Source organism: Rhinolophus sinicus, chromosome 6, assembly GCF_057876585.1.
Source record: "Rhinolophus sinicus isolate RSI-liver-muscle chromosome 6, RSI-T2T, whole genome shotgun sequence".
NCBI lineage: Eukaryota > Metazoa > Chordata > Mammalia > Chiroptera > Rhinolophidae > Rhinolophus > Rhinolophus sinicus.
The window spans coordinates 25,307,655-25,321,625 of record NC_142506.1 but is presented as its reverse complement, the minus strand read 5'-3'; the positions used below and the strand labels follow the sequence as shown (position 1 = coordinate 25,321,625).

The 13,971-nt window shown below is 40.3% G+C and overlaps 1 long non-coding RNA gene across 1 annotated transcript in view; it reads left to right on the top strand.

The window, feature by feature from the left end:
- The first annotated feature begins 7,667 nt into the window (after window positions 1–7,667).
- The window catches only part of LOC141567827 (uncharacterized), a 178,060-nt gene continuing 171,756 nt past the window's right edge, over window positions 7,668–13,971 (top strand). The window contains exon 1 of the long non-coding RNA XR_016021632.1: window positions 7,668–7,756. This is a non-coding gene — a long non-coding RNA (uncharacterized LOC141567827). The remainder of the gene's footprint in view (window positions 7,757–13,971) is intronic.

Below are 13,971 nucleotides of genomic sequence, written 5' to 3'. Positions count from 1 at the left end.
AATTTATTAACTTGGGTTAGTATGATCGTGATGATGGATGACTTTTTTCCCTAGGCTGAATTTTTCATTTTCAAATCGTTATAAACTGAATTCATGCTCTGACTTATTCAGAGGTTACAAACAACTAACTCAGTTGCTTTGTTTAGTTCCTAAATCACTTCCCTATTTTTAGATCATTACCATATTTGAGACGATTAGATAACCTTTGATTTCTTGTGCGTACGGCAGTCTGAGGTGCCAGCACTTAGGCTAACGTAGCTAAATCTCGTTCATGGATTGAAATAAGGGACTGGTTGTGTGTGTGACATCTAATTGAATGGAGTTGTTTGCTGAGACTAGATCCATCTAATAACTTCAGCCTAAGTTAAGTTAGCTGTGTTTGAAGCTCCTGCCCTTCTTAGCAAGTAACTCAATGGTGGCATTCTCCCTCCTACCAACTGGCATGCGCTCTGTAACTCTAAGCCACCTACAGTTGGTTGTGTTGCTGTGTGATCTCCAAAGAAGTCATGCCATGCCCTTACAAGTAAAGCCACAGTGACTAGCTCTGTTTAATGCCCTTCCAAGTAAGTTTGCCAGGAAAAATGATTGACTCATGGAAAGAGAACCTGTATTAAAAGTGGAGAGTACAGAGAATTTATGTAAGAAGGTCCTGATACCTAACTCACTTTGAAATAGATGTTTGTATCCCTGACTCTATGTTTCATGTATTGAAAATGTAAAGGCCCATGGGATTGATACATATCCTACTAGTGGATACTTCTCAACTGAACCTTTTCATATCCTAAAACACCAAAGTTCTCTTTATAGGACAGCTTCTTTTGCCCCACCTCCACCCCCAGAGATCATTGGGATAGAACAGTGGCTCTTAACCAGGGATAATTTTGTCCCCCAGGGGATATTTGGCAATGTCTGGAGACATTTTTGGTTATCACAGATGAAGGGTTACTACTGGCATCTAGTAGGTAGAGAAGAGGGATGCTGTTAAAAATCCTACGGTGCACAGGACAGGCTATAACAAAGAATTCCCTGGCCCAAAATGTCTATAATACCAAGGTTGAGAAACCCTGGGCTGGAGAATTTATTTCTAATTGATTTACATTTCTTCCCTAGTGACTTTAACTTTATTTACTATTTTAGATCACTTTCTGGAGTCCCAGAATGAGTAAGGTTAGTACAGAACTGCTGCTTATAGAAAGTCTCTAAACCACACCCAAGATGTGTCAACCACACCCATTACAAGTGTAACAAGATAATCTTGGGTGAGATTGTTTCTCTATGTTTTTTGTACCGTTAATGAGGAGAGACTGAAAAAAGAATAGCATTAGTTTTGCTGCCATAAAAAAATCACCACAAGTTTTGAGGCTTAAAATAACACACATTTATTGTCTTTCAATCTGTAGGTCGGAGGCCTGACATGGGTCCCACTGGGCTAAAATCTGTTGGCAGAGCTGCAGTCCTTCTTGAGTCGCCAGGGGAGTATTCATTTCCCACCTTTCCCAATTTATATAGGCTGCCCACATTCCTTTGCTTGTGGCCCTTATCCTCTGCAAAATCAGTAATGTTGCATCTCTCTGACCATTATTCTATAGTCATATTTACCTTTGATCACCCAAGGAAATGTTCTCTGTTTCTAAGGACCTTTGTGATTGCATTGGGCCCACCCATACAATCCAGGATAATTTCAAGTTTTATCTTAATCACATCTGCAAAGTCCGCTTTGCCATGTAAGGTAACATACGTAATAGTCACAGGTTCCAGGGAGTAGGGTGTAGACATCATTGGGAGCCATTGTTCTGCCCATCACAGAATAATATAGAATAATACTGATTTTGGCATCACCTAACTTCCATTGGACTACTGACGTCCTACAAACTAAGGACAAGCTAAAGAACACGGGCTTTGGGATATATATGGTCAGTTGTCATAGCATTGTCCTGTGAGCAATTCAACCACAATTTTGTAGATAGGAGTGGATTTGCCTCTGAAGAAAATGGACATTTCAATTGTCAGTTTTTCTGAAAAGAAGTCATTCCTGAGTGAGTAAGTCTTAGAACAGGGTCAAGGACACACTTCCTTCTTGCTATGAGACCTGGGCTCCCTTTGGTCTACACTTGGAGATGGGGGGGTGAGGAGGTACTTGGAGCAAGACAACTTTTGGCTGTAGGATAAAACCTTGTGTCTGAGAAAGTGGCCTGGGATAGAGGACATGACATGAAACATGAACCTGCTTTGTAAAGGACCTAGAAGGGGCCAGATACTGTATATTATCTTTGAATTCCTTTTAGAATTGGATTTTATTTTATTTTATTTTATTTATTTATTTTTTTAGTATCATGTTTCTACAGTGCTGTAAGAAGTGAAGTGGAAGGGGTTCTGCTCCACTTGGGCTTGGCTCTCATGAGTTAAGAAGAAACAGCTTACAGAGTCCAGAATCTGATGACTGGTCACGTGAAGATTTAGGGAACACACAAGATACTGAGATATTCAGAAACTGGTACAAGAGAAAAGACTGTGCTATAGACTGAATTTTGTGTCCCCTCTTAGTTCACATCTTTAAACTTAATCCTCCACGTGATGTTATTTGCAGGTGGGGCCTTTGGGAGGTGATTAGGTTTGAATGGGATTAGTGCCCTTATAAAATTGGGAGAGCCCTCGCCACCTTATGTCGTATGTCACAGCAAAAAGATGGCCGTCAAAGAACCAGGCAGCAGGTCCAAATCTGCCAGCACCATGATCTTGAAGTTCCAGACTCCAGAACTATGGGAAATAAATTTCTGTTGTTTATAAGCTAACCAGTCTATGGTATTCTGTTATAGCAACCTGAACCTGAATGGACTAAGATAACCTGGAAAAGATTGCATGTTAAAAGCATGAGGATGTTGTGATTTGTATGTTAAAGGGAAATGTGTCCTCCTGGGTTCCAAAGTCTGGGATATTTGGGTTATATACCAAAATCTGTTTTATAGTAATCAGTGCAAGTGCAAAATGGGAGAGCATTTTGGGAATAAATATGACAGGTTTAATTCACATAAAACTCCCTTATTATCACAAGAGTTTACAATGGAATGCTGCCGAGACTACATTAAGTTTTTCTTTTGAAGGTACTGACTGGGGTAGGCCTTGTGGAAGGAGCCTTGTGCTGTTCCTGAGGAGACTGTTTTGTGCTTCCTGCTTTCCCTCCCACATTGTATCTGATCGAGCTCATCGCCTCCTGAATTCATCCACCATCACACACATATGATTCTTGCTATGATTCTTCAGCCTTGACCTGCCTGTGGGAAACCTAGCCCTGCCCTCAAAAAACTCAGAGTGTAGTTTGTTTACTTCTCCTTAGTACCCACAGGTTTGCCTGGAAAAATAACTAATGACATATTTTTTTTTTTGCTAAATAACTACTTCAGAGTGACTATTCTCACTCACCAGCTCACTGACCTTGATGAACTCACTTTATTGAGCCTCAGTTTCCTCAGCCAAAATAAGGGGTATGGAAATTTCAATTCTAAGGTAATTTCTGGCCCTAATAGTTCATACTCTTTTCAGTGTATAAAGTATTGCTTCAACCCAATAATAGTTTTACCTACTCATTTTTTATTTGCTAAGGTAGAAAAGGCACCTAATTGTCTTCCAGTAAAATGTTAAATGTTGGATGTTTCAATTGACAGGTAATCAAGATGGGTAGGGTGACTCTTGATACACATACACACACACACACACACACACACACACACACACACACGGTTCCTTCAGTTCCCATCAGTTCATGCTATGTCTATACAACATAAAGTGCATTGGAAATTAATTCCATCCCCTTGCCTTGTCAGGCATAACCAAAGGAAGCAGTGTCTGGGCGCTGTATCAGACAAAGTTTTGGGCAAAATGAGGAATAGGACAAGCCCTGATCTTTTATCGTTCCCTTCTACTTTGCAATCTCCTCAAGCTTCTTAGTCAGATTCATGTGTTTAGTTCTAGAGAGTCTATTCCTCTGGCCTGAACCCCACCCTTAGCTCTCCAACTCTCCCTCTTATTCTGCAAAGAAAGTGCTGAGGTTGTTGCTAAAAGATTTCTTAATTGTATTTTTCCCCAGAGAAAATGGCAGCTGCCTTTCTTCCAATACACATGTAGCTTTCTTTTGAGGTTTGGCATGTGGGTGACGACAGAAATATACCAGCTTACAAATGCCAACACCCAAGGCCACCACGGGTGCAGAATCCACCTGCCAGAACATTTGACACTTGCATCAGGAAAAGGCCACAGCTGAGAAAAGCCCTGTGAGAAATACTTTCTCACATATGAGGGAAAGGCCGTCCAGAATTGTAAATCAATAGGATGTCTATTTCTTCTAGCTAATTCTTCCATGGGTGGAGGAAACGGAGATTTGTTTAGCTCATTTGGTGTTTCGATGGGACATGTCAGCACACCAATGATGTGGGAGTCATTTTTCACCACGGGAAAAGGCCTTTGGTTCCTTGTCCTGAGAAGTGTGGCTAAGACTGGGAGACCAATTGCTCTTAGCTGTAGATTTTTGTGTGCGATCCCCTCTTTATATTTAACAGTAAAGAGCATAAGCTTTGAGCATGTCCAGAGAGATCAGCTCTTTCATCCAGACCTTTCATGACAATGGTATTCGGATGTCCTTCTCTTAGCTCGGTGTCCTTGAAACTCTTAGAGAACGTCTTCTGTCATTCCTTATGGTGTCCAACCTCCTTCAGATGCTACGAGGAAGGAAGTCCCAAATGTTGCTGATGAACAAGCCTTTTGGTTTTAAACTTAGTAGTAATGAGCTAAAGGAAGGTAGGAGGGCAGACCCATTTGCCCAGGATGTAGTTACTCAGAGGTGGTAGGTAACATGCAGAGAGAATGCAGGTATCAGTGTGTCATTGGGAAGAATGTTCTCTCCTCAGGAAGTTACTACAATTAATCCTAGAGACCTGCCTCAGAGTGACCCTGAGCCGGCCTGAAATTCTAGATGTGACTACTTTGAACTCAAAAACTCATGCAGCCCCGTGTAAGTGATAGTTTATCATTCAAAATACAAAATCTAGACCCTCCCCCAAAGAATCTAGAATAAAAACTCATATATTTCACTTGTGCTATTTTGAGAATATTAATGAGGGGAATCAAATAGCACTACTTGTTAAAATATCTCTTCTTCTCTTCAATGATCTACCTTCTTCAGTTTCTCCCAAGGGTCTCACTTCCCAGTCTAGAATAGGCTATGTCCTTGGTAATAATCATACTCCTCTAGGCACAAAGGAGTGAATGACTTTTTTACTATTAATAGAAGATGGATTCTAGTCTACACTCACTATAAGACTTCTGCCAAGAAATGTAAGGGGTAAGTAGTAAATTTGGCCTAGTCTTTGCTCTCATTTCTTCAGTTTTAGGAACCTGCTGCACCATTGTTGCTCTGATTGTTACCACAGGAATGTATATAAATGACAATTTAGAAGCTTATTTGCTTACTTCATGCAAATTAATGGTTAAGCCAATGGTTCTCAAATTTGTTCAGGACATAGAGTGCCTATATTTTTCTGACCAAAAAAAAGTACCATTTTTCATAGTACTTTTCAGAACACCATGAAAAAAATGGACTTAGTTATTTTTATTACATGACCTCAGAACATACTTTCAGTTTATAACGTAGAATTACAATCTTGAGCATAACTACCCTACCCATGAAATAAGTCACCAAATCAACATGGTTAGTTTCTTCCTAGGTTTTCTCCTTTCATATTAATTACTTGCTGTTTTATTTCTTTTTAAAGCCTCTATTGCTTAACAGCAGAAATATGGAATGGACAGGTGCCAAAAGTGTAATACTAAAATATGAGAGACAAAGATGCAGTCGAGAACACATCATCCTATAAAGTATTTTTTTCCTGAAAACTGGGAAAATCAGTATTTTGTTCTAATGATACACTATCTTTTGTCCAACTTAAAACATATCTGACTTGCACGGGGAAACACTTTGATAATCTTTGTGCTGGGTTTGTGGAGGGATATAAAGGAAGCTTCCATCCAAAAGATGGGCAATGAAAGTCTTTTCTTATTTCTCTAGGTTTATTTTTTTCTAGGTTACTTCTTCTCTACAACTTTGGTCTCCATTTTTAATTTTATTATTTTCTAATCCTTTTTATTAAATGGGCACCTTTCAGTCTTTAAATTACATATGTACTTTGTAGCTTTTCTCATCTTTGGTAACACCCTTCTTAAAACTCTCTGCTATGGTCTGAATGTTTGTGTCCCCCTAATATGCATATGTTAAAATCCTAACCCCCTAAAGTGATGGTGTTAGGAGGTGGGGCCTATGTAAGGTGATTGAGGAGAAGTGCTCGTAAATTGGATTAGTGCCATAATAAAATAAGCCTCAGAGAGCTCCCTCTCCCGGTGCTGCCATGTGAGGAGACAGTGAAGAGACAGCCATCTAAGAACTAGGAAGTGGGCCCTTACCAGTCACCAAATTTGCCAGTGCCTTGATCTTGAACTTCTAGCCTCCAGAAATGTGAAAAATAATTTTCTGTTATTGATGAGCCACTTAGTTTATGGTATTTTTTGGTATAGCAGCCTGAATGGACTGACAGATTTCTCTTGACTTCTGGTACATTACTCTTCACAGTACTCAGCCCACATCTTTGATTATGTCTTGGTGGCTCCTTGCCCTTTACCTGCCCCTTAAAGGTCAGTTTCTCCAAAGCTGGCCACGTTCCATATAGTCTTCCCGGTCAGTGTCATACATTTTTACATTTCCTCTAACATCTCTATAGTAATATTCCTAATTCTCTATCCAAGTTTGAACTTTTTTTTAACTGTCCGTTCTCTGTTTCTACTGTCTCTACTTGCCTTCCTCATACACAGTGTAATTATTTCATTCATGTAACATATATTTGTTGAGTACTGACAACATGACAATAAATAACACAGTTTTCTGTGCCCTCAAGTGTTCATGGTTTCATGTGAGAGGCAATATTCTTGACTGATCTCCCTAGAAGGTGAAATTCTTGTGAATAGAAATTGTCTTTGTGTGTGTGTGTGACCAGATTCTACCAACAATTGGCATGTTAAAATGCTTAAAATATGTTCACTGATTTAACCCATGAATCGTAGACAGTTGACAGTAAAAGGAATCTTACATTCAGTGACTGTTCCAATTAGATATTTGATTCTCCTCTGAAATGGATCAATAGTTGGTCACTCAGTTTCTGCCAGCACTGGAGAGTTATTGTTTGTCATTGGTGTTTACAGACTCCAGTCAAAACGGCTTTCCTAGGTTTCTTCCTTCATAATGAGAAAGAAAGAAATACCGAACCAAGCGAAATCTGGGGGTGGGTGTGAGTCCTAGGATATGTGAACGAAGGTAGAAATAAATGAACATTATGCAGTGAGGAAGTCATATAAACAGGTTAGAAAAAGAGACTGAACTATTCACCTCACGTAACACCCATTTAAAACAGAGGGTCAACAGCTACAGCTGTTTCAGTTTTGCCAGTTTTGCCCTCCAAATTAGACACGTGCCTTCCATTTACTTTAATAGGAGCCATATGTGTGCTGTTGATGGCGGTACTTATCGCTGAGGAAGCAAAGTGCTGAGTTCCTGCCACCCACCCACATCTGTGGCTTTATAAGCCACAAGCAAATGAAAAACAAACATGCTGCTGGCATATTAGGAAGCCACGGAGGCTTGACAAAACCAACCAGGAAGCAAAAGCGAATGGGAGTGTGGAGACTATGCTGGTGGGCTGTTTGAACATCACAAAAGGTCAGGTCTTAAATTTACCATTCATGGGCAACTTCGCTTGTCATCATTGGGGTTGCTGGTTGAAGCATTGGGGAGCATATTCCCGAGACTCTCAGATCTGGGAATGAAGCACGAAACTCATGGTTAATCAATACAGAGGGTGCCAAAAAAATGTATACACATTTTAAGAAAGGTGTCACTTTGGTTAACGTTGTCAAGCAGTAGTTTGCCATCATCAGAAGTGTCTGCACACGGAGGGTAACCACTTTGAGCGCCTCTTGTAATTGCAGAAGTTAAACGTGACTTATGTTCATCTTTTATTATCGGTATATATTGAGTATTACAATTTTAATACAGTTTTTTCCTTTCTTAAATTATGTATACATTTGTTTTGGAACCCTCCGCATAGCCATCAATTCATTGACTGAACAAATGATATGTTTGAGTTCACAGAAGTTTTCAGCTAGGATACGGTAACCCTTCGCAGCAAACCAGGTTGAAGTTTTAAGAAAAAAACAAACGTATTTTCATAAATACAGTTGAGGATCTGTAATGTAGCATTCATTATGCTATCTCCAAGTTGGAAAGCAGTCAGTGATCAGCGGTGGTCTTGATAAATTGTAAAGCCTTTATGCAATGAAATACCATTTGTGGAAAAGTTGTAGAGGGTTAAGCCTGTAGACACTGGTAGGAACTTCTCAAGACATCTTCCTAACAGAAAAAAGAAAATCGGAAGAACAATATATATGCAGACCTTGGTTCTGCAGACTGGGGATTCTCCAAAAACACAATTCCCTTGAAAGCTTAGTAGGTTTGGGCTCTATGTGCTACCAGTCAATTTTGGTAAAGACGAAGCTAATTATCTTGTTAAGTCAGGGCCCCAGAATTTAGATTCTGGCCAGGGGGCCATAGGGAGAGCTCTGTACTTCTGACCAGTGATTAGCTTAATACTCTCCAGTTTGGCCTCTGTCTCAAGATAGTTCAAAAGTCCCCTCTCACCTTTCCCTTGTTCCCAATCTGTAGTCCAATAATTGGCTCCTTTGCTTGGGGTTGATTGTCTCCTGTTTAGATTGGGAGTTTACAGGTTGAGCTGTTTAAAAGAAGCCTGAGGGACAAAGCTGTTGCTTCCTCCTGCTATCTTATCTCCTGCTCCACTTTTAGCCTCAATTCCAACTTTATCCTGAGGCAGAGAATTTTGTCTCTCTAACCCTGCAAGTAAAAAGAGGAACAGAATTTAAAACGTCTTCAATTACTTGTATGTTGAAAGGGTCTTTCTTAGCAAGGTGTTATTTTCTTCCTTCTGCTTCCACATGGGCTAGCGTGCATTGAGGTTCTTTGTAAAAGAAATTTGTTTCTTGCCAGAGCTTCATGAAGGCTGCAAGGAGTAATCAATACATTCCTACATTCTAGAGTTTTATGCAAAATGTCCTAATATCCCAGCCTTATTAGGTATTTATCTATATCACCAGTATAATAGGTTACAACCACCTTGTAACAAACATTTCCAATTTCTTGGCTGAGTAAGGTAGAGGTATCCTTACTGCTATCGACCATATCACAGCTCACCTGATTCCACCTTTTATTGATTCTTATGTATAATACTGTATTTCCAAGTACTCGTTTCTGTATGAGATATAACTCAGTTTCAAGTAACAGAAACCTAACTCAATATACTTTAAAATTGTTTGTCTTCTATTTGTGAAACCAGGTAGTTTTTTCTGAAGCACAGCTGGACCCCATCAAAAGCTTAGTAGGTTTGGGATTAACCTCCTTGAGTGACAGTTGTCACACCCACGTGAAATTTCTACCCCTAAATTCTAGTTCCTTCTTCTAGGCTTCATTCTCTGATTTCTTATACTCACTTTTGGCAATGATAGACATATATATTTCTAAGGTGGGTATCCTCAGAAGAAAGGGAACGGCTCTTGTCTAATAGCAGAAGCAAACTTGGACTTATTCCATTGCCTCTAATTGGCCTGGCTGAGACATGTGCTCGTGCTAAACAGACCACTGTGGGTTGTCGGTGACTGGCCAGGTCTCACGCTCCCTCCTGAAGGCAGGTTTGAGCAGCTACACCTGAAACACTTTCAGGGAGTAGGGGGTGATTTCCCAGGGATGCGTGCTTTTTTTGCTAGAATTAAGAAATGATAGATTCTGGGCATGGAAAATAAAAGCTATCAATGACCGATAAAATATTAAAGAGATAGAAATCTATTTATAGGAGGAAGACACGGATTGGAAAAGGAAGCTAGGGAGAAATGGAAGATCCGGAGTAGGATGAATTTTTGAGAGATGGTGTTTTTCAAAGAGCAGGAGGAGATATTAGAGACGTTTGCTATACTACAATGTAGGATTTGGGGGAGACAGTATTTGAAAGCACACGTTATTGTATTTTATGCTATATGATTTTCTCTCACTTTTCAACAACTATGAGTAAAGACTTACATCTTTTGTCAAGGTCTTTTGGAAATATATTTGGGCTGTCTTGTAGATTTAATACTATGCTAATTCTGGGAACCATGAGGATTTATTGTACATGAAAATAGTATAAAGCAGAAATTCACCTAGCTTCACATTAGAATCATGACCGAGCTTTGAAAAATACCAATGCCCAGGCCCTTCCCCTACTAATGACTATAATTGGCCTGGGGCAGCCTTGGCATAGATATTTTCTAAAACCACTCTAGGTGATTCTACTACGCTGCCTGAATGGAGAAGCCCTCCTGCAGAGGTTATGCTGTCCAGCATGCAGATTAAGGCCCAGTCAAATGAATGGCATTTGTTGAGAATGCATGTGTACATTTTATCCAATAATGTTAAGGAGTTTAACATAACATGGGACCACCCGACCGTAATGCTTCTGTTAAATAGTAACAATAGTGTCAAGTAAGCTATCCAATTGGTTATGAGGACCCCGATAGCTGACCTGCAGAGTAATTGTGAACCCAACAAAGTACTGCATGACTGCATTTCTTATAGTTGATTTTACAGTGCATTTGCAATAAATGGCAGACCTGGCCCCAAATTAAAGGTGAATATGTAAATGTCAAAAAACCTGCAGCAAAGGCTTCTGAGACCTACAGGGCAAATCAAATTTTCAGGCAGTGATCTTAGAGCAAAGCTGTTTTGACTTTGTACTTGTAGAAAGGAGGACCCGGGTTACTTAGTTCATATTTGGCATTGTGTGGTAACACTAGTTCCTGTGCAGGGAGCTGCCACCGTAGGGGGCTATAGTTGATTTTACTTTGAGTTACAAGTTCAGGTATTTCACTTCGTGTGGGGACAGAGCCCCAGAAAGTAGTTTACAGGCTCTCGGCCTCACGTGGAGGAGTGCTGGCTCGGGTAGTAGATGGCCGTCAGCTGTGGCTGATTGGCCGTCAGCTGTAGCCAGTTAGCCAATTAGCCGCTAATATAACTGCTGTGGCTACGCTAGCTGGAGGAGAAGAGAAAAGATGGGGTCTAGCAAGAAGATGGCGGCTGGGCTGGCAAGCGTGGATGGCGGTTTGCGGACAGTGTGGATCCAGCCTCCAGTGAGAGTATAGTGCCGCCAGAGAGAATATAGTGGTATGACTCCCCCATCTATGGCTCCGTGGGTGTTCCTTTTTGGCCTCACCATATCCTGCGTTCTTGTATGGGGAGCGGGACCAGAGACCCCGAATGACACCCTGCACGACACTTCGTCCACCCTGTCTATCCCTCCCAGTCCCTTTTACTGGCTGCCATCCACTCCCAGTTGCATTCCCACTTTGATTACAGTGTCCTGGGGGTGTGGGGGGGTGTCCTCATTGGCAGATGCTGTGCTTGATGTTCCCGAGGCTGCCTCCATACCTGCACATGTAGCGTCCTGTACATTAGATCTGGGGAGCAAATGCGTTATTGATAATTGCCTGCCCTTGGAGTCTTTAATAAATAAAACACTTCTTGGTGATGAAGAGGAGCCGCCCATGAGCGTTTGCACACACCGCTTTAAAAAAACAACAAAAGAGGCTCCTGAGATTTTTTATTAGTGCTGTATTGAAAAATAACCCTTTTGATGCTGTCATTTATAGAATAACATTTCCTCAGTCATTTAGTAGTTTTCTCCCTCAAATTAGCCATTTTGAAGGTGAGGACCATTAGAATGTCCATCCTGAAGGATTAGAAAGAGGTGAGTTTCACTTGTTTTGTAATGAAGAAGGTTTGAAAGAGCTGAGCTTTTGCGTAACAAAAATGCTGTCAAAGGCCTGCATATAAAGCAGGGAGAAGAAGCCAGAAGAATGAAATCACTGACTTTCCAAGTCACCAAAACCCAGGTATCAGTAAAATACACTGGAGGCTTTGTAGACCAATACTGCTTTTTAATCCCCTTTTCTGGTTAGTTGAAGTTGAAGGAGCTTAAGATCTGTTTCAGGTTATCTGTTACTGTGTAGCAAACTACCCTCAAATAGTGGTTTTACACAAACAATCATTGTATCTCCGGTAGTGCTGAGAGTCGGCTGGGCTCAGCCAGGTGTTGCTCATTAGAATCTCTCACTGCACTGCAGACCCTCAGTGGCAGCGCTGGGACATCTCCACCTCCACACTCACCTGTCTGCTCCCTGGGGTGAGGGACATCACAGCTGAGGCTCCTCGAGCATCTTTCTCTGCGTCTATGTGGCATTTCCAAATGCTCTCACCAGCATCGTGGCTTCAGGGCAGTAAAACTTCTTACATGGTCACCCACTTGCTTTTATGGGAACTTTAGAGCTCTGTATTGATTATCTCATTTTTCTACAGAACAGAAAATTGCCAAAGGACATTATTTTATCTCCATCCAATAAGTCGGTGGTATACACATATCAACACATATACATAAACACATGTACCTTAGATGTACATTTTTATGCACACTGGGCTGCCATACAAGATCAGACTATTAAGTTTGTGAACTCATCATAGAAAAAGTGCTACATACCTCGTTGCTGAATATCATTATGGTCACCTTTGAGTACTTCCCTTGGGAAGCTAAGCACTGATGCCAGCACCTAGTCCACCCTTCAAAGCAATTTTGGAATTCTTTTTCTGGAATGGCCATCAGAGCTGTCGTCGTATTACCCTTGATGTCCTGAATGGCATCAAAATGTCTTCCTTTCAATATTTCCTTTATCTTTGGGTAAAGAAAGAAGTCACTGGAGGCCAGATCAGGTGCGTAGGGAGGGTGTTCCAATACAGTTATTTACTCGCTGAAAATTCCCTGAACAGACAGTGCAGTGTGAGCTAGTGCATTGTCGTGAGACAAGAGCCATGAATTGTTGGTGGAAGTTCAGGTCATTTAACTTTTTCACACAGCCGTTTCAGCACTTCCAAATAGTAAACTTGGTTAACTGTTTGTCTAGTTGGTACAAATTCATAATGAAAAATCCCTCTGATATCAAAAAAGGTTAGCAACATCATTGCAACAAGTTCACGAACTTAATTGTCTGACCTTAGATATATTTCATGTAAGAAGGGCTTCCCTTTTCTAGTAAAATAAATTAATTAGTGTGTATTGGTCTGCCACATTCAGATGTTATTTAGGTCCCAGCATAAGTATGCTACAACCTTATAAAAACTTCTTGTTTTCTGACAAGTTATTTATTAGGCTATTTTGCTGTTTATAGTGTTTATTTTTGCCTATTCACTTCTCACCTTTTTAAAGTCAACTTGCTTAGTATCTGGGAGTTCTTAAAATAATTTACTAGCTAATTTTACTGCCCAATAACTGGGCTATGATTTAGAATTCGCCCTAAGAGTATATATATTAATGTCTGAAAGTAATTCTTATGCCACTTGAGTCTCTGTATAAGTGTATTTATTTTACATATCTAGTACCCAAATTATCTGTTTTATTCTTTATGTAGAAATGTGCTAATAATTCAGTTAAAGCTTAAGTCAAATCAGAAAAAGTGTCTTGTCCAGGATTTATTTTCGGTAACAAAAGGTAAAAAGGTGAGTAAAGACATTTTAGGTAATTTTTCTAGTTACTTCTCACCTGCTGTAATATTACTCAGAACTACCATCATTGGGGAGAGGGGGCTTTCCCCCTAGTTCCAACAGAATTCACTCTTGGTCCCTCTTGCCCCCTCACTTACTCTGTTTCCCCGAAAATAAGACCTAGCCAGACCATCAGCTCTAATGCGTCTTTTGGAGCAAAAATTAATATAAGACACGGTATTATATTATATTATTATATTATATTACAGTGGTACGTTGGTTTTCGAACGTCTCCATTGATGAAC